The sequence below is a fragment of the Azolla caroliniana genome, unplaced genomic scaffold (genome assembly GCF_043228905.1).
Source record: "Azolla caroliniana isolate FFs.n. ecotype wild unplaced genomic scaffold, voAzoCaro1.0.p SCAF_21, whole genome shotgun sequence".
Taxonomy (NCBI): domain Eukaryota; kingdom Viridiplantae; phylum Streptophyta; class Polypodiopsida; order Salviniales; family Salviniaceae; genus Azolla; species Azolla caroliniana.
In genome coordinates, this window is record NW_028230456.1 from 7633501 (window position 1) to 7654927 (window position 21427).

Sequence of the window (21427 nt, forward strand, 5' to 3'; positions counted from 1 at the left end):
AGATGAGGATGCGAGGCCCAGAACAGGCATATACAAGAGGACCGGTGGAGAGGTCGGGAGCGGCAAAGGGGAGAGAGTCGGGAACCGACTCAACCGAAAGACGAAGTGGAAGAAGAGTGAAGCGGGGGCCGGTCAACCGGGCCAAACCGAAAGAAGCCGGCAAGACCGGGATTGTTTGATCGACTCCTTACCGGTCGGTTACGGTTACGATGGGAGCTGGTGAGCATGAGGAGGCCAAGCGGACGCAACGACTATGGTCCGGTGGAAGACCGGAAGCAAGAGGAATCCTCCACACCTATTCTAGAGACTTCAGCGGTTGCAGATCGACGTAAGACCAGAGACACGACGGGTGACGGCGAGGAGTCGGTTACCGGAGCGGGTATCCGGTATGAAATAATGGACAAGCGGGGCCAATACGGCAAGCCCGAGTCGGAATGGGCTACGACAACAAATGGGGAAGAGGCCGACGCGGAGGTCGAGACTACGACGGGAGAAGCGTGTAACACGAAGCATGCACTACGGTGCGATATGGAGCATGCATTACGGTCGACGAAGGGCCAAAGAGCGAGCGTGCACCCGGAAGAGCGGCAATGAGTGACCGGTGATAACGATCTGGTCGAGCCTTCGAGAGGCAAGTACGAGACAGAGAACAAAGGGCTACGTGCTGGGAAGAGGAAGCGCGACTTTCTGAAGGGCATGCAAAGCCAAGCGGGCCAAGAAGCCGTGAGTCGAGACGAAGCGGTAACGAGAGCCGCAAAGGACGCCAAAGCGGGGACACCGACACGAATGTCGGGATAGAGGTACGGTCTACCACGAGAGAGCACGGCAAGCAAGGGAGAAGGGAGGAGCTCGTATTGGGGTCACCTAAGGACCGAAGAACGAGCGCGCATTCGGTGGACGACAACGACACACGGAAAGAGCCTACGGAAGGTGAGCGCGGTGTCGTGCCTTTCGGCTCCGGATCGTTGCGTGAGTCGGGTGGGAACCGCCGAGGTTTTGGACTAGGAGAAAGAAGAATATGAGATGAGGCTAGTAATAAATAGATTATTAGAAAGAGAGATAGAAATTTCGTGAATCCCACGAGTGTATTTTATTCGATTAATCAATATTTAGATAAGAATATGTATTTAGATTGAAAGAAAGATATAAGAAACTTGTGAATCCCACAAGTATAGATTATATTATTTTCGTGAATCCCACGATTATATTAATCGGTTGGTGTTTTCGGAAATATATCCAATTTCCAAATATTTCACACCTATTACATTGTGCTCCCCATCCTTATGTAGTGATGGGAGAGACTAAGCATAGCTACATGCTTTTTTTCTAATACGTTCATGCACACTAAATGTGCATGTGATGCTTTTCTAATCCTTGCTTTTATTTGCTAAATATAGTGCTCATGCACGCTAGATGTGCATGAGTCACTTTTTAGTTGCTTGCGTTTTTCTACAAAATATTCACGCACTCTAAAAATGCACGATTTACCTTTTAATAAAGGTAGGTGCAAATAAAGCACTTATAGTTATTAAATCTATTTGTAGAACACTAAAGATAAGGTAGCATAATGGTAAAGTTGAGGTTTAGCTACATGGAGGTACAAGGTTCGAATCTTGCCCTATGCACGTGATATGTAATTAAATCGGTTATTTTATTTTTACTTTTTCACGTAGTGTACGAAATACACTACGACACTCGCCCCCTCCGAACCCGCACATCCTCCGGTATGTGCCGAAGTTGCCGATGCTCGTTGTCTCCCCTTCATCCTCCGTTTGTCCCGCTATGTCAACTTTGTCTCTCCATTTTGAGTAGACCCATTCTTTCCACCCGAACCATTGTCGCCATCCGATCCACCATATTCTTTGTTCTCTCTCGTCATATTCTTGGCCCTTGTCATTCGTGGTAGTGTCTTTTACTGGCCTCTTTCTTGTCTTCATCAACCTTGACTTTTTTCCGGATCGCTCTCGTCCGATCGACTTTCGGTTTGATCGGCTTCCGATCGGATTCGTATTCGGCCGAATCGGAATCGGTTGTTCGGTTTCGATTGAGTCGGTCTCCTTCCAGCCCGGTTTCGATCTATCGGTTTTGGTTTCGGTTGGCTTTCTTTTCCTCGTTTTCACCAGCCTCGACCGGTCCAACCTCCGATTGAGTCGAATTAGCTTCTTTCCGGATCGGTCTCGTCCGATCGGCTTTCGGCTAGGTCGGCTTCCATCCATATTCGCGTTCGGCCAAGTCAGACTCAGTCAATCGGTTTTGACCGAGTCGACCCCTTTTCGGGTCGGCTTTCTTTCGGGTCGTCTTTCGGCCGAATCCTCATTCGCCCGGTTCGGCTTTCGTTTGTGTCGTCTTTCGGCCGAATTCTCTTCCTTTCGGTTCGGCTTTCTTTCGGGTCGACTTTTGGTCGAATCCTCTTTTACCCGGTTCGGCTTTCTTTCGGATCGGAATCCCGTCCGGATCACCTTCCATCCAAACCGGCTTCCGACTTTACCTTTCTTGCTGCCACCTCCCGTCTCTCCGGTCTCACGTTGGTTCTCGGACACAACTGCCGAAGTCTCTAGAATTAGTGGGTAGGAATCCTCGGTATTATCATCCTCCATTGTTTCACCCATAGCCATATTCTCGGCTATCTCTCCGTCGTATGCATCGACTTCGACCTTTGTTTTCTCTCCGCCACCTTCCGTCTCTTCGGTCTCACGTTGCCTTTCGAACGCAACCGCCGGAGTCTCTAGAATCAGTGGTGGGGAAGTCTCGATATGGCCATCCGCCATTGATTCGTCCATAGCCACCTTCGATTCGATGTCATGTTTCGTGGCGACCTCCTCAATCAAGTCCTCCTTGCTCTCTTTCACTGCATCAATTATGCAAACATCAATTATGCTTACCCCTTTTTCACCCGATGTTTCGGACACTTGTATTCCGAAATCTTCTTCTACACTTGGGTTATCGGCCTTATCCTTCGCCGTCGTTCTTTCGCAAGACAAGAGGGTAGCTTGTTTTACACCCTCTTCTGTCGCACCATCATGTTGTATTTCGGCCTTCATATCGGCTCCATCGTTTGTCTTCAATCGACCATCCTTCATCGGCCATGTCGTTGACAAGATTCTCATCTTCCTCTCATCATGTCTCCGACATACCCTTTCGACTTTGGCCCAATCCTCAGTAAGACCGTTCGCACCGTCATCATCTTCGAGTTCGATCCCGATGTCCATCCTTTCTTTTCGATCGATCGATTTTACGAACATTAGGACTTTATCCTCTCCCACCAACCGTTGTTCCCGCTCCGAGAGTCGAGCAAAACGATTCTCGAACTCTAGGAATGCTTGTGTTGCACTTCGGTGGGTCTTCTCCGATGCCACCCATTCGTCGAATTCTCGCCGATCTTTTCCCTTCGATCTCTTGTAATCATATGCCTCTCGTAAAGCTTCTTCGAATGACCTCCATGTCGAGTTTTGTTGCCGTATCTTGTGGATTCTCTCTTGTAGCTCATCCGTGGCCACTCGATTGAAGGATGTCACTTGCAATCCTTCCGGTATCCCACATCGTATCATCTCCGCCTTGTAGTCACGTAGATAGCGTGACACATCGTTTCCGTTGAATTGTCCGTTTCGTTGTACGAGCCGCTTTACTGCCCCCGTGATCTCCGACATCACTCGTTGTTCTTGTAGCATCCGCTCGAACATCATCATCATCGTTATGCTCATTGCCTCTTGTTGATTCTCCATCTCCTTGCCACCCGTCTTCACGTCGGGTTCACCAACTGTGTCGTGCCTTTCGGCTCCGGATCGTTTGCGTGAGTCGGGTGGGAACCACCGGGGTTTTGGACTAGGAGGAGGAAGAATTTGAGGCTAATCTTGTGAATCCCACAAGTATTACATTAATCAATATTTATGTAAGAATATGAATTTAGATTGAAAGAGATAGATTATCTTAAACTTCGTGAATCCCACGAGTATATTTTATTGATTGTTGGTGTTTTAGGAAATATATCCAATTTCCCAAATATTTTTCACACACCTATTACATTGTGCTCCCCATCCTTATGTAGTGATGGGAGAGACTAAGCATAGCTACATGCTTTTTTCTAATATGTTCATGCACACTAAATATGCATGTGATGCTTTTCTAATCCTTGCTTTTATTTGCTAAATATAGTGCTCATGCACGCTAGATGTGCATGAGTCACTTTTTAGTTGCTTGCGTTTTTCTATAAAATATTCACGCACTCTAAAAATACATGATTTACCTTTTAATAAAGGTAGGCGCAAATAAAGCACTTATAGTTATTAAATCTATTTATAGAACACTAAAGATAAGGTAGCATAATGGTAAAGTTGAGGTTTGGCTACGTGGAGGTACAGGGTTCGAATCCTGCCCTATGCACGTGATAAATATCTTGATATATTATTTTATTTATTTATATGTAATTAAATCGGTTATATTATTTTTACTTTTTCACGTAGTGTACGAAATACACTACGACACTCGCCCCCTCCGAACCCGCACATCCTCCGGTATGTGCCGAAGTTGCCGATGCTCGTTGTCTCCCCTTCATCCTCCGTTTGTCCCGCTATGTCAACTTTGTCTCTCCATTTTGAGTAGACCCATTCTTTCCACCCGAACCATTGTCGCCATCCGATCCACCATATTCTTTGTTCATTCTTTGCATTGCCATGAGTGGTTGTCATGGTCCCTTGTGGTACTCTTGAGCATCTCGGTGTGTTGTCTCTCTCCACTCCGCGCTTGTCTTCCGTAGGTTCTACCCACGCGTCGATGTCGACCTCCGAATACGCGCTCGCTGTTAGGTCCTTGTGCGGCTTTAATGCATGCTTTATTTCTCGATGTTGCGCATGCGTCGTATTAGGCCGTAGCGCATGCTTCGTATTCCATCGTAGTGCATGCGCCGTATTACCCCGTAGTGCATGCTTATTTTTGCACCGTAGCGCGTGCTTCTTTTTGCGCCGTAGCGTGTGCTTCTCTTTACGCCGTAGCACGTGCTTCTTTTGGTGCCGTAGTGCGTGCTCCGTATTACATGCTTCTCCCATCGTAGACCCGACCTTCGCGTTGTCATGCTTTTGTTTACATCGGAATTTCAGACGGATCATCTTCCATCCGAACCGGCTTCCGACTTTACCTTCCTTGTTGCCACCTCCCGTCTCTCCGGTCTCACGTTGGTTCTCGGACACAACCGCCGAAGTCTCTAGAATTAGTGGGTAGGAATCCTCGGTATTATCATCTTCCGTTGTTTCACCCATAGCCATGTTCTCCTTGGCTATCTCTCCTTCGTATGCATCGGCTTCGACCTTCGTTTCGTTGCCGCCACTTTCCTTATCTTCGGTGTTATGTCGACACCCGGGCTCCAGTACCGAAGTCTCCGAAACAATGGTGAAGGAATCCCTTCGTTCGTGCTCATTTACTTTGTCTTCCTCGTTGCCCTTCCGGTCCTCCACTTTTCCACCGACACATTCCGTCTCTCCGGTCTCACGTTGGTGCACGGGCACAGCCGCCGAAGTCTCTGGAACCGGTGTGGGGATACCCTTTCGTCCTCGATCTTCCTCCTCCTCGTCCTTTGTTGGCCTCGACTTTGGTTCGGTTTTAAGCTCCCCTTCAATGTCGACTTGCGACTTTTCATGCATCTCCGAACCCTTCCGCATCAAGCTCTCCTTCGGTGGTAGTCGGTGGCCGCTTTTCACCCACTGTTGACCGCCGTTCGTGGACCATGTACTCGTCCGCTTCGGTCTTAGATAGTCATATGTGTCTCGTATAGCTTCTTCAAAGGACTCCCACATCGGGCTTTGTTGTCGTATCTCGTGGATTCTCTCTTGAAGCTCATCCGTAGCCACCCGGTTGAAAGATAACACTTGCAATCTTTCTGAGATACCATATCGCAACATCTCCATTTTGTAGTCACGTAGATAGCGTGACACGTCCTTTCCATCGAATTGCCCGTTCTGTTGCACGAGCCGTTGTACTACTGTCGTGATCTCCGACATCTCGCGTTGTTCTTGTAGCATTCTCTCGAACATCATCATCATCATGTTCATCGCCTCTTGTTGATTCTCCATCTCCTTGCCACCCGCCTTCACGTCGGGTTCACCAACTGTGTCGTGCCTTTCGGCTCCGGATCGTTGCGTGAGTCGGGTGGGAACCGCCGAGGTTTTGGACTAGGAGAAAGAAGAATATGAGATGAGGCTAGTAATAAATAGATTATTAGAAAGAGAGATAGAAATTTCGTGAATCCCACGAGTGTATTTTATTCGATTAATCAATATTTAGATAAGAATATGTATTTAGATTGAAAGAAAGATATAAGAAACTTGTGAATCCCACAAGTATAGATTATATTATTTTCGTGAATCCCACGATTATATTAATCGGTTGGTGTTTTCGGAAATATATCCAATTTCCAAATATTTCACACCTATTACATTGTGCTCCCCATCCTTATGTAGTGATGGGAGAGACTAAGCATAGCTACATGCTTTTTTTCTAATACGTTCATGCACACTAAATGTGCATGTGATGCTTTTCTAATCCTTGCTTTTATTTGCTAAATATAGTGCTCATGCACGCTAGATGTGCATGAGTCACTTTTTAGTTGCTTGCGTTTTTCTACAAAATATTCACGCACTCTAAAAATGCACGATTTACCTTTTAATAAAGGTAGGTGCAAATAAAGCACTTATAGTTATTAAATCTATTTGTAGAACACTAAAGATAAGGTAGCATAATGGTAAAGTTGAGGTTTAGCTACATGGAGGTACAAGGTTCGAATCTTGCCCTATGCACGTGATATGTAATTAAATCGGTTATTTTATTTTTACTTTTTCACGTAGTGTACGAAATACACTACGACAGCGGGATGGAAGGAGTCGGCATGAGGTATTCGAGAGGAGGAGACGGTCAAACCGAAGGAGGGACACACGTGGTACGCGGTACGCGGAATCCGGCGTGCGATTGGAGTGACCGGGGGCCCAATCGGAGAACATACGCAACAGACAAAGTCGAGGTGACCGAGTCGGCAACGACATTCGGGAAGGAAGGTGCGAACGTCGGATATGGCGGATCAGATGGAGCAGACGGTTCGGGGACACGCGGTGGACATGGTGGATCAGATGGAGTCGGCGGGCCGGGGCCGGTAAGGAACCGGCAAGACGGTCGGGTGCCGGGAAGGCGAAGAATCCAGTTGATCACCGTCGCCGAAATCTCTCACCCTTTTCCTTTCTTGGCACGTATCGGTGGACGTGCGGTTTGGTGGGGTGGATGTCGTGAAGATTTTCGGTTATGGTGTGAAACCGGGGTGGAATGGGCAAGTCGGTGGTGTGCAACATGTGCACATGTATACTAGGAAATGGTGTATAGAAATAAGAGGGGAAATTTTATCCCACATTGTAAGGTCCCTCCCTCCTTGGGCTATAAAGGGAAGGGAGGGGTCACTTATGAAGGGGTTGCCTATTTTGCGTATGAGAGGTATACCACTTAGTCTAAAGTTCTTACCATTTTAGGGTTAAGGTTTTGTTTAGGGTTTTCTTCTTGATCTTCTTTACTTGCTTATTGGGGTTAGGGTTTTGTTATACCGTTTGGTGCGGCCTATGTGGCCTTGGTTGTAATCTTTGTGAACTCTTAATATAACTTGTTGATCTTCTTGCCTTGTGGGTGTATCTTGATTTTATTATATTCTATGTTTATGTGCTATTCTTCCTCTTCTCCTCTTGAGCTAAGCTTCCATTTTGTGTCTTATTCCTTCTCCTCTACTCCCTCGTCTGAGACCCCCGTGGACCCGCCCCTTCTACATGCACGCGCGTAATAACACGACAACGTGTTGAGAGTTATGGTGACTTAACTCTTCATGACTTGTCTATGCATTGTAAGAATTTATATGAGTTATCTCTTGCCAGAAAGATGATGTGTTATGGTTCTCTTTCACATATGTCTCCCTTCTTTACAATTGAAGATATACGCATAGGACTTAAGAAATTGGCCTCTTGAAAGGCAAGCGATCTTCAATGTATAAAAGTTGAAATGCTCAAATGGACGGGAAAGGAAGCACATATATGGATATTCGATATGTTTAATGATGCATTGCAACATGGTATGCCATATGATTGGACTACAAATTGGATCAAACCTTTACATAAAGGCGGAGATGTAAATAATGTAAACAACTATCGAACCATCATGGTTGGCTCATTAATGGCAAAACTATTTGGATATATAATGGAATAAAAAATAAGTGTATGGGCTAAAAAAAAAAGGTAAGAGAGCTTATGGACAAGTTGGTTTTCGAAAACACCATAGCACCATCGATCATCTTGTCACTCTTCGAGTATTAATGGAGGAAAGTCGCCTTAGAGGTAAAGGTTTATATTATTGCTTTGTAGACTTCAAGAAAGCTTTTGATATGGTACCTCGTGAGCATCTTTGGAGGCGGATGGAAGAACTTGAGGTGCCAAGTGAATATATGGTTGCAATTTCCCGAATATATGAGAAGGTTATATGTTGTTTGTGTATGAGAGATAGACTTTCGGATTTTTTCAATAGCATTATTGGTGTTAAGCAAGGATGCTCACTCTCACAAACATTATTTGGTCTATGCATTGATGAATTAGAAGAAATGGTTACCAAGTCTGTAAAGGAAGAATGTATTGAAGAAGTTGCCATTGGCAATGTTGTGATTATGCTTTTGTTATATGCAGATGATGTAGTGCTTTTTGCAAATACTTCAAGAAATGCACAAAATCTTATGAAGGCATTGGAAAAAATTTGCATGCATATTAGATGAAGTGTTAATAGTTCAAAAACAAATATTATGCTTGTGAAGAGTCAAAAAAGAGATAAACCATGCATTATGTACAATAATGAGCCACTTGATTGTGTGGAAAGCTTCAAATATCTTGGCCTTGAGTTCCTTCAAATCATAAATGGAATGAAAGTGCCACATGCCGCTTAGAGGCGGGTAAGCAAGCATATTATGCATTTGAGAACACATGCAATCTTGGAGATATTAAGTGTTGGGTCCTCAAGTTGACACTTTGGTGACCCTGGTTCTTCTTTATGGGGTGGAAGTATGGGGCGGTAGCATCCCTAAATCTACGTGGAAAGAGTTTGAAAATGTCCAAAAACAAGTTAAGAAACCCTCCTCCTCCTTGAGACGGGATCGCTTCCCATTGAGATCATGGCCATGGAAAGGGTTGTTGAATATATGCTTAAGGTTCAAAAAAGCCCCTCACATTGGTTACCTAGAATTGCATGGGAAGCAAGCAAAAATATCCAAAAGACGATGTCGTAAAGATTTTCGCCAACGGTGTGAAAATTGAATGGAATGTACAAAATCGAGTGTAGTTCTTCACACACAACATAAAACAATAATAGTGAAGATACTATTTTATACTAGTTTAATATCTTGGTACAAAAAGATGGAGGTCTTTAAGAGCTTTCGAATACACTTTACCACATAAGAAATGGACAACTAAGTGCAAAGTTATGTGGGTATGAAGTTTGTGGAGAGGAAGAAAAAAAAAAACTACGAGATATCCCACATAGACAGGACAAATAAGGATCCTAGAGTATATAAGGAGGGCCAAAATCTATTACTTTTTTTGTATGAGTGGATCATAGAATGTTGAAGGTGACTTGAGCTAAATTAACCGGATGAATGGGTGTGACCTAACTACTTGTAAAGGTTTTGGCCGACCGAAACCAGACGACGATCGGACGGATCCAGCGAGGCGGCGAGACCGGACGGATCCGGCGAGCCAAGTTATTTCCTTAGAAGTTATATTTTTATTATTATACTTTTACATGTAAATTCTCATACATGAGAGCTTAGATGATGACATGGCAAGCATGCATTGCATGCATTACGTGCATGTCTTGCACCCTCACATGCACCATATGCATGGGGGCATCTTTAAAAGAGTGGAGGATTCAAGCAAATGAAACTAATGAAAAATTTGGGAAAAATAAGAAACTTATAATACTATTATTGATGTATCTTCTCTCTTAAATCTAAAAGTTCAAAGTTCAATCTTTATCTCAATATCTCTCTTTCGTCATACCAATCTCTCTCAATCTATCTTAAATACTTTCTCGCTAAAGCTAGTGTAAACATCGAATCCTTCCGGTCAAGAACCTCGACAGTTTCGCCTCATGATCCGCACGTGTGACGCATCAAATCAAAAATTTGTGTTCCGGTTGGATGCAAGATTTAGAAAAATGGTTTGGTAGATGGGATGCAAGACACTTGCTTCATGATGCGTCACTAGATTCCTCTGTAAATGAGGCCTTTTTGCAACGCCAATATATCATGACATGGGACAAATGTGGTGGCTCACGCTTCACACATTATACTACACATGTTGCACCTAACTACAAAACCATATTCTTTGCAAAACGGGGAAATCGTACACATCGATACATGTTAGAGCCCATATTGTTATCTGCCATTCGAACCATTGCTTCCATGCGACTTAGCTCACATGCATTGCGATGTGAAACAAGGCGTTGGGGCACAAGTGATGAGAGTGGTCGGCTATGCACACTTTGCCCTAAACAAGTTCACGAGTCTAAGTATCACACTTTGATACAATGCTCTGCCTTTGATCATATTCGACCATGCTTTCCACATCTCTTCGACCGAGCCCAATCCTTGCATGAATTCCTCTCACAACCACAATGTGCACTCTTGATTGCAACATTCATTGGTAAAGTTCTTGAACATCGAGAGTCACTACTCACTTTCAGACGTATCACGTGAAATGTAATATTTTTGGTGTCATAGGTCATATTTGACCTCCGAAGACGATAATATAATCTCTCTCTCTCTCTCTCTCCCTCCCTCTCTCTCTCTCCTTCTCTCGAGAGTTCTACACCTCCCTTAGTACTAATCTTCATCTTTTAGTACTAATTCCTTCTCTGTTTTAGTATTGTTCCTTACAATACTTCTCTGTCTTAGTATTGCTCCTAACAAGTCTCTCGATCACCGACTAACCACACTCTCTCTCTCTCTCTCTCTCTCTCTCTCTCCCTCTCTCTCTCCTTCTCTCTCTCCTTCTCTCTCTCCTTCTACACCTCCCTTAGTACTAATCCTGATGTTTTAGTATTAATTCCTTCTCTGTTTTAGTATTGTACCTTACAGTACTTCTCTGTCTTAGTACTGCTCCTGACAGGTCTCTCGATCACCGACTAACCTGCACTCACACACCCATACATAGCTTGCTTGTGTTGCACAACACCACTTACATATCACCTTCTTTACATGGTACCAGAGCGTGGGGTTGTCAGATCAAACTCGCTCAACTGTGTTGCGATCACAACACCAATGATCAACATAACCAATTCCAGCAACAAAGAAAGAAATCGACATCATGAATACTCAGATGGGAAGCGCTCTTCCTATGGAGAAGCTTGACATGAAAAACTTTGCATATTGGGAATACAAGTTGCATCAATACCTTGTCAAACAAGGTTACAAGAGCTACATTGAAGGAGCTCACGAAATGCAACCCAACCCAACACAGGCCGACTACCCAGCGTGGGAATAGACCGCAAGTTGTGCGTTGTATTGCCTTGCATCATGCATACATGATCACATGCACGATTATATTCGAGAGTCGAAAACGTCGAAAGAAGCTTGGGGCAATCTCAAGAAGATTTTTGCGGCCAATACAGTTGCATGAAAGCTCCAACTCCAATAGGAGTTGAATAACATCCAACCGAGGGATATGTCGATCACTAGTTATACCTTGAAGATCAAGGAGTTGTGCGACGCCCTTGGATCGATCAACGTCATCATCGATGATGACAAGATGGTGCAAATATGCCTCGGCGGCTTGGCACCTCAATTCAGCACGATTAGATCGGCCATTCTCGCAAGCGAGAATCCACCTTCCTTTTTCGACCTTCAGTCCATACGATTGGTGGAGGAAAATCATGCCTGACAAAGGAGCAATGCACCCGATGGTCAAATGCTCTACTCCCCGTCGAATGATAGAACAAGATTCAGCCAAGGAAATAGAGGTCGATTCAGCCGAGGGCGACTGAGTCAGCCGACCCGAGAACGTAACTCGTACCAATGGCAAGATGGTAGGAGCAATCCTAGAGAGTTCGGTAGAAGGGGGAGCCATCCTGTTGGACCAAGCCATCGCAATAACCAGATCAAATGCGGGTACTGTGGAAAACTCAGCCACTATGAAGAGGAGTGCCGAAAGAAGCAACAGGATTCGGCTTCGACTAGCCAACAACTCACTAACTATGCTTCAAACCCCGACTATGACGATCATGGAGGAATGTTCATGATGAGGCACAAAGTGCATTCAATGTTGACACAAAGTGAGACAAGCACCTCTCCTTTGGATAATGTATGTTATGTCGACTCGGGAGCATCCAATCATATGACGTCCCACGAAGTTTGGTTCCGAGAATTACGAAAGCTCGATCGGCCCAACTATGTCGAAACTGGAGATGACACAACTCACTCGATTCGGCATATTGGAAATGACCCATTCAGGAATGATGGCAAACAAACCTACCTCAAAAATGTCTTGCATGTCCCAACCATCACGAAAAATCTGGTCTCGGTTGACCAGATATTAGAACAAGGCATGCAAGTGTGGTTCAATAATGAAGGGTGCTTCATTGAAAAAGACGATCAAATCATAGGACATGGTCGTCGAGAAGGCCAAATGTTCATCCTCGAGTTGAGCCAGGTGAAGTTCGCCATGTTCATAAATGGCATCAAACTCAAAACCGTCTTGAAACTTTGGCACAAGCAAGTTGGCCACATTAATCTCCATAAGCTTAAAAGGATATAGTCGAAAGGAGTCGTAACCAGACTTCCATCATTTACCGAGAAGGAGATTACGGGTGTATGCAAAGCCTGTCAATTCGGCAAACAACACTAACAATGATTCCCAAAAGAAGGGAATGTGAGCAAAGGGATCCTGGATATCGTACATTCAGATGTATGGGGACCGGCATAAACAACCACATTCAGTGTATGCCAATACTATGTCATGTTTATTGACAACTTCTTAAGGCATGTCTGGATCTATCTGATGCGGTAGAAGAATGAAGTGGTCGTACACTTCTGTAAATGTTAATGTGCGGAAGCGTCAAACAGAACCGGCTCAACCAGATAGCAACAGAAAATGAGATGAAGGTTTAATGGAGAAGCTTAACACATAGAGTATATACGGGAGAGACAGAGAGAGAGAGCAAAACATAGACTATATTCAAAAAATAACTCTAAAACTCTGTACATACAACATACTAAACAACACTATTTATACAAGTCCATAAAGGACTGACATGTACTTCAATATTCCTACATGCGACTGGCACTAACTACAAACAATGATTACCTAGTAGTCTAGGCTACTACTAGGCTTCCGATTCCCGCTCAAATCCGGCCGGTTGTTTCCGGATACTGATACGGCTCATCCTTTCGGATGCCGATCCGGCTCAGGCTTCTTTAGCCGATTCGGATCCGGTTGAGCTTGCTCGCTCAACACTCCCCCTCAAGTTGAGCTTGAGGCCGGATCGTGGTGTTAGTGTCCGCGGTAGCCGATTCTTCTACGCGGCTCCTTATGGCGTTGCTCCGCCTTGCTTGCGTTCCTCGTCCGGTCCGGTCCTGTTTGTTGCGACCCTTCTGGTTCTATGCACCTCGACCTCCTCGGTTGGCTTGTCTGCTCAACATGCCCATTTCAGCTCCCTCGTTGCTGCGACTCCAACGCTTGTCGACCCATCGGTTCCTTCGTGTTGGCATCAACTTCCGCTACGTCTGTGTCCGTTTGGCCTTTAGTTGATCCGGCTTCTCTGAATCTTGAACCGAATTGGTTTCCTTCGATTCATTTCAGCTCTTGTCCAAATCGGTGTTCTCCAACTCATCTTTCGGTTTCAGGCCCTTCACCATATCAGACCATGTTTGGGTCTTGGCCTTCTCCTTCCGATCGGCTCTGTCCTTCTTGACTCTGCCGCCGTTGCTGCTCATTCCAACTTGTTCGAATGTGCTGACTTCCTTTGTTGACTTCTTTATTCCTCTTGTCTCCCCCTTTGTTGGTTCTTTCTTCCTCTCCAGTTCCTTGTCCGGTGCCATCTGTTCCCTTTCCTTTTCTCCCCCTCAAGTGCGGCATGTCGAGATGTTGAACACCAAGCATTTCGGTGAAGTGCTGCAACTTGTCCGATCCGAGCGGTTTGGTGAAAATATCGGCAACTTGTCGATCCGTCTGAACATACCAAAGTTCAACTTCACCGCTCAAAACCCGCTCACACACAAAGTGATAGTGGACTTCTATGTGCTTCGTCCGAGCATGGAACACAAGGTTCTTGGCGAGCTGTATCCTGCTCATGTTGTCGCAGTAGATTACGATCGGGGTCGCCACCTCGATCCGGAGATCTCGCAGCAGTCTCCGAAGCCATATGGCTTCACAGGTGGCATTGGTAGTGCCCCGATACTCAGCATCAATGCTCGACAAAGCCATTGTTGGCTGCTTTTTGCTGCTCCATGCAACAATCGCGCTACCTAGACAAAAACATGTAAGCAGAGGTGGATCGGTGATCCGATGCATCACCGGCCCAGTCGGCATCTATATATCCGACTAGCTCTTCGGTTATACCATGCCGGTTATAAAGAATCAAGAGATGGATTCTTGTGAAGCGGAATAGGTGTGAATTGTGTGTGTGTGTGTGAGAGAGAGAGAGAGTGAGTGAGTGAAACACAGAGAATACGCAAGGTAAATGTATATTGACAAAGGAGAAAGACTCAACATTATACAAGGTGGGAGGAAGGTGCTTTATGTAGTCACCCTCTCTCTTCATTAACTACAAGCCTCATGGAGCATGGGGAATGTGAAAGCTCATAAGTTATGTGTCATAGAATATGATTCTATGACTCATTATAAATGCTAGATTACAAAGTGGTGACATAATGGTGACTCTTGACGGTTGGAGTGTCTCTTCACTCTCAAGGTGAGTTCACACACTAGACCAAGTTGAGCTTGATTCTCAACACGCCCCCTCAAGCTCAAGTCGGGTCGGTTTCAGAGGGTATCCGAAATCCGCTTCAACTCGCGTTCCAGAGTCCGCGTCGACTCACTTTATGCGGAGTTGCGGAATCTGTGCTCCAACTTGCGTTGTGCGAAGTCTGTGCTTCGGCCGGCGTGCGTAGTTGTGAAGTCTGTGCTTCAGCTTGCGTCTTTCTTCACGGCTTTGCGTGGTAGATCGGCTCTTCGCTGCTTCGTGTGTGGTTGTGGAATCCACGTGTTATTGCATAGTGTCTTCAGTACTCCCCCTCAAGCTTGGCAAGTCAGGGATCGTCAATCCGAGATCGGTCATGAATTGCCATAGCTTGTCGGCTCCTAAGGTTTTAGTGAAGATGTCGGTCGTTTGAAGATTGGTGCTAATGTGTTGTAGGTTGACATTGCCAGCCAGAATGTGCTCTCGGATGAAATGATAGTGCACTTCGATGTGCTTTGTCCGCGCGTGGAACACTGGGTTTCGAGCCAGATAGATACTGCTCATGTTGTCGCAGTAAAGCGAAGTCGGATCCTGGATGGGTACGCCCAGATCCTTCAAAATCCTCTTGAGCCATACGGCTTCACACGCAACTACGGCTGCGCCCCTGTATTCCACCTCCGTACTCGAAAGAGTGACGGTAGGCTGCTTCTTGCTACTCCAGGATATTGCTCCGCTGCCGAGGGAGAAAACAAATCCGAAGGTTAATCTTCTATCAGCTTTGTAGCTGGCCCAATTGGCGTTTGTGTACCCCTCGAGTCGTAGTGGCATCGCGGTCTTGTAGAGGATGCCGCAATCCATTGTGCCGCTGACGTAGCGTAGAACTCGCTTAGCGCAATCCATGTGAGTATCACGCGGTGTTTGCATGAATTGGCTAAGGAGACCGACCAGATAACTGAGATCGGGTCGTGTGATCGTGAGGTAGATGAGACTCCCGATGAGTTGCCGATACTGAGTCGACTCACACGCTTTGGTGCCGGAATTCGCATCTAGTTTGAGATTACGATCGAGCGGGGTTGCCACGGATTTGCACTCAGCCATCCCGAACTTGTATAACAAGTTGAGGATGTAGTGTCGTTGAGAGATCATGATTCCGGCCGGAGTCCGAATTACCTCGATGCCGAGGAAGTAGTGGAGCTCCTTCACGTTCGTCATCTCGAACTTGTCGGAAAGGAGGGATTTGACTTTATTAATTTCGACGAGATGCTCACCTCCAATGACTAGGTCATCCACATATAAAATGATGACGATCAGACTTGCAGAATCGCTTCGTATGTAGAGGGAGGTGTCCGATTTTGACATACGGAAGCCGATTTGATGAAGATCTTCGAATGCCAAGCACGCGGTGCTTGCTTGAGGCTGAAGAGTGGCTTCTTGAGTCGGCAAACAACTTTCGGATGGGTGCTCGAGTTGAAGCTGGGTGGTTGGATCATGTACACCTCCTCTTCTAATTCGCCTTGTAGAAAGGCGTTCTTGACGTCCATTTGATGGAGGTGCCACCCTTTTGCCACGGCAATCGCAATTACGGTCCACACCGTCGTCATCTTTGCCACCGGGGCAAAGGTCTCTTCGTAGTCGATGCCATGCGTTTGAGCGTATCCTTTCGCTACGAGTCAAGCTTTGTAGCGGTTTACGGAGCCATCGGCATTATACTTCACCTTGTAGATCCATCTGCATCCAATCGCCTTTTTGTGTGGTGAGGTGGGAACGAGATCCACGTCTCATTCTTCCGTAGTGCCTGCATCTCCTCGTTCATTGCTTCAATCCATCGTGGGTCCTTCGCGGCTTCCGAAAAGGTTTCCGGCTCCCGTACTGTCGCTACCTTCATCATAAAGGTGTAATGGTACGCCATATAATCATTGTAGCCGAATCGGCTTACGGGGTTCTTTTCACGGGTGGATTGGCAGAGCTTTTCATTTGCAGAGATGAGGGCTTTCTTAGCTCCGATTGGTACCTCGAAATCGCCGAACTCACTATCTGTCAGGAATGCACGCTCCCTTTCCACAACACTCAACCACAACCGAGTCTAAAATCGAACACAGAAAATGGATAATGAAACGCACGACACAAAGGAGAGAAGAGTACACATGATGTTTAACGTGGAAAACCCTGAGAGGGAAAAACCACGGGAGTCCACAGACTCCAAACTCTCACTATATCACAATGATTACAACAGTGAGCTCACGGAGGCAATGACCTCGTGCTCACGATCTTTGCCATAGGCGGCGGTTACAAAAGAGGCAACTACCTCTTCCTCTCTCTCTCTCTCTCTGTACACTGTTACGCGCACTCTAGTCTTGCACCAACAAGAATGACAACAACACCTCTAAGTTTGCCCTAAGTCATATTTATACTAATATGACTTTTCGGCTATTTACAAATATAGCCCTGATGGCCTCTCATGAAACATATTTACAAATATGTCCCTTCATCCGGTGAGCACTCCTCACCGGGCCTGCATCATCCGGCTCTTGCCAGACACTTGTCATACGGTTCTCACCGGGTCTTCCGTAGTCGGGTACTCTTCATCCGGTTCTCACCTGGTCTTCACCATCCGAATACTTCCCATCCAGAGGGACCTGTCTCCCAACAAACTCCCCCTTCATTCTAGCATGGGGTGTCTTACTAGTCCGATCCGCTTCCGACATGCATCCAGCTTGTCGGGTATCAGTACTTTGGTCAACATATTTGACCCGTTCTCGGTCGTGTGTATCTTTGTCAACGCGAACTCCTGGTCATCTACTCTTTCCCGGATCCAGTGATACCTTCGCTGGATATGCTTCGTCCGGGAATGGTAGGCCGCATTCTTAGCATGGTGGATGGCACTTTGACTGTCGCAATAGAGCCGGTATTCATTTTGTCGGATACCGAGCTCTCTAATGAAATCCTTCATCCATAATATTTTCTTGCCGGCTTCCACAGCCGCCATGTACTCCGCCTCCATGGTTGACAACGCAACCGTCTTTTGCAGCCTCAACTGCCACGAAACAACTCCCCCTGCATATGTCATTACATACCCGGATGTAGACCGGCTGGTATCCACATCAGCCGATATGTCCGAATCGGTAAAGCCGTCAAGTTGAGGTTTTCCGGAGCTGAATCAGAGGCACATATTTGAAGTGCCCTTCAAGTACCGGAGTATCCATTTGACCGCGTTCAAGTGCTCCTTGCCGGAATTGCTCATAAACCGGCTCACCACTCCGACTGCGTATCCTATATCCGGTTGGGTACACACCATTGCGTACATCAAGCTCCCGACGGCAGAGGCATATGGAACCTTCATCATATCAACCTTCTCTGCTTTCATCTTCGGGCTTTGCTTACCGGATAACCTGCAGTTTGCCGGAAGTGTCGATCCGACCGGTTTCGCATCTGACATGTTGAACCGCTGAAGCACCTTTGTCACGTATTTCTCTTGTGACAGCCACAATTGCTTCGTTGGCTGGTTCCGGATGATATGCATCCCCAACATCTGTCTTGCCGGACCCAAGTCTTTCATCACGAAGCTTCGATTGAGAGCCTTCTTCAGCATCTGTATTCTAGCTTGGTCCCGTCCGACGATCAACATGTTGTCCACATACAGAAGGAGTATTAAGAAGTCGCCTCCTTCGAACTTCTTCACAAACACACAGTGATCGGCCTGCGTCTTGTGGTACCCTTGATCGGTCATGAAGGAGTCAAACTTCCGGTACCATTGTCGGGGAGCCTGCTTCAGTCCGTACACGCTCTTCTTCAACCGGCATACCAGGTGCTCCTTCCCTTTCTCCACAAATCCTTCCGGTTGCTGCATGTAGATCTCCTCTTCGAGATCACCGTGAAGGAATGTTGTCTCCACATCCAACTGCTCTACCTCGAGGTCCATGCTTGCTGCTATCCTCAGCACCGTCCGGATGGAGGTCATCTTTACTATCGGGGCAAATATCTCGTCGAAGTCCACACCCTTCTTCTGCTGGAACCCCTTCACCACGATCCTGGCTTTGTATCTCGGGGGTTGCCGGCATCTCCCGGTTTCAACTTGTACACCCACTTATTTCGGAGTGCCCGCTTTCCTTTCGACAACTCCACCAATTCGTACGTTGTCGCGTTATTACGCGCGTGCGTGGAGAAAGGCGGGACCACGGGGGTCTTGGACTAGGGAGTGACGGAGCGTAGGAAGTCGTGCTTCACCGTTTCCGGGGATCCCAGAAGAACACCGGAAGCGACCGAAGGGAGAGAGAGAGAGAGAGAGAGAGAGCGCTTAACACCGACTCACGCACACACACACACATGCCGACCCGACTCACACCCTCATGTACAAGAAATGCAGGAAAGGGGAAGCACCCGACACCAACAGAGACGCGAATATACACAGACAGACGCTAATGAATATATATAAATAGAAGAATACATTCCTGGCTTCGAGCCGGACCAAGGTAGGTTATAGTAGTCGTCAGCTGCCAAGCCGCCGGTTGGGGAGCTCACGGGCTCGTCGCGCCGACCGGGTCCTTGCGCAGGAGATGAGCTGAAGCAAACCCTACGCCCTTTGCGACCAGACTTCCTTACGCCCTTTGCCTTCGTCACCTCGCCGCCACCGTCAGTATCTTGGTCTTACGTCGACCGCGTTGCCGACTGCCGAAGTCTCTAGAACCGGTGTGAAGGATCCTCCTTGGACCACCCATCCGTAGCCCCTTTGCCTTCGTCACCTCGCCGCCACCATCTGTATCTTGGTCTTACGTTGACCGCGTTGCCGACTGCCGAAGTCTCTAGAACCGGTGTGAAGGATCCTCCTTGGACCGCCCATCCGTAGCCCCTTTGCCTTCGTCACCTCGCCGCCACCGTCAGTATCTTGGTCTTACGTCGACCGCGTTTCCGACTACCGAAGTCTCTTGAACCGGTGTGAAGGATCCTCCTTGGACCGCCCATCCGTAGCCCCTTTGCCTTCGTCACCTCGCCGCCACCGTCAGTATCTTGGTCTTACGTCGACCGCGTTGCCGACTGCCGAAGTCTCTAGAATAGGTGTGAAGGATCCTCCTTAGGCCTCCGATTTGTCTTCCTGACCTTGTCCCGGGTCGTCCTTTTCCGCATGCCGAGAGGGCGGTTTACTCCGCACCCTCTCCCGTGGTACCAACGTACTGTGTCCTCGGCCTCTTCGTAGGCTAGCTCTCTTCCTCCCTCGCGGAATGGTCATTCGGGAGTTCGCTCCGCCCGGTTCTCGCTCGGGTCCGTTCGTCATTCTCCGGATTGCCGAGTCCCGTTCTCCTGTCGCCACCGATCTCTCTTATAGGACTCACGCCGGCACTCGGGCCGGCAACCGGATCGGTGTAAGGAACTCCATAGGACCGGCTTTCATTCTCTTTCCAACTCTCGACCTTCGCCCGGTCGGTCTTTATCCCCATGTAAAAGAGGGCGGCTCGTCCCGCACCCCCTTCCGTATCGGCACTTTCATGCCGAATCCGGCCCCGATCGAACGATCCACGATCGGATCATGCTCCACCCGTATCGGAATGACGATCTCCTCGTGCCGCGTCCATCCTCGGCCTCCTCACAGGCCGTTTCCCATCCATCTTCGCTAGCATCGTGCCAGGACTCCTCGGTACCGCCATCCATCTCCTCGGTCTTACATGGGCATACGGGCCCGAATGCCGAGTTCTCCGGAATCGGGTTCGTGGGCTTTCATCCGTTCCTTCCCCGTATCATCTCGCCGATGATTCTTGGCCTTTCGCCACCGCCTTCCTCCGCTTGGGACTCACGTGGGCACTCGGTCCCGACTGCCATCGTCTCGGGAGCAAGTGTGGGAAGACACAAAGAATCGCCCGTCCGTTTCACGCCCTTGCCCGTAGCCACTGACTCTTCGTGGTCGGCGGTCGTCTTCTTACCAATCGCGCAAGCCCCGTCTAGGCTTGCTTCTCCAATGACCGGGATCTCGGGCTGACACGCCCGAAACCGCTGGTCCCAACGTTCCGGTTCCGCGATCTGTATCTCGGCCTCGTCCTTGGCCGTTCTATCTCCCCAAGTCGAGAGGGCGTTTCGTTCCACACCCTCTCCCGTGGTACCGTGGTACCGATCTTCCGTCGTCGCGTGGGGCAAGTCCGTCTCCTCAGTCTCGGCTTGCGGCCTCCATCTTTCCTCTTCCTCGAGCATCGCCTCGAGAGCTGCGTATGCCTCCGCAATCCTGGCCCCAACGCCGACCCTTGCCGACTCTCTTTGCCATTCGGCCTCTTCCCGCTGTGATGGCACGCCGTCGCGTACCTTCCTCTTAGCCTTCTCGGCTCGCTCGTTGTCTAGCTGTTGGCACACCCTTCCGACCTTCGACCAGTCCTCCGTAAGCCCATTCGCTCCATCATCGTCTTCGAGCTCAATCCCGATGACCTCCCGTTCCGCTTGGTCGATCGACCTGACGAACAATAGGACCTTGTCCGCCCCCACCAAACCTTGTTCT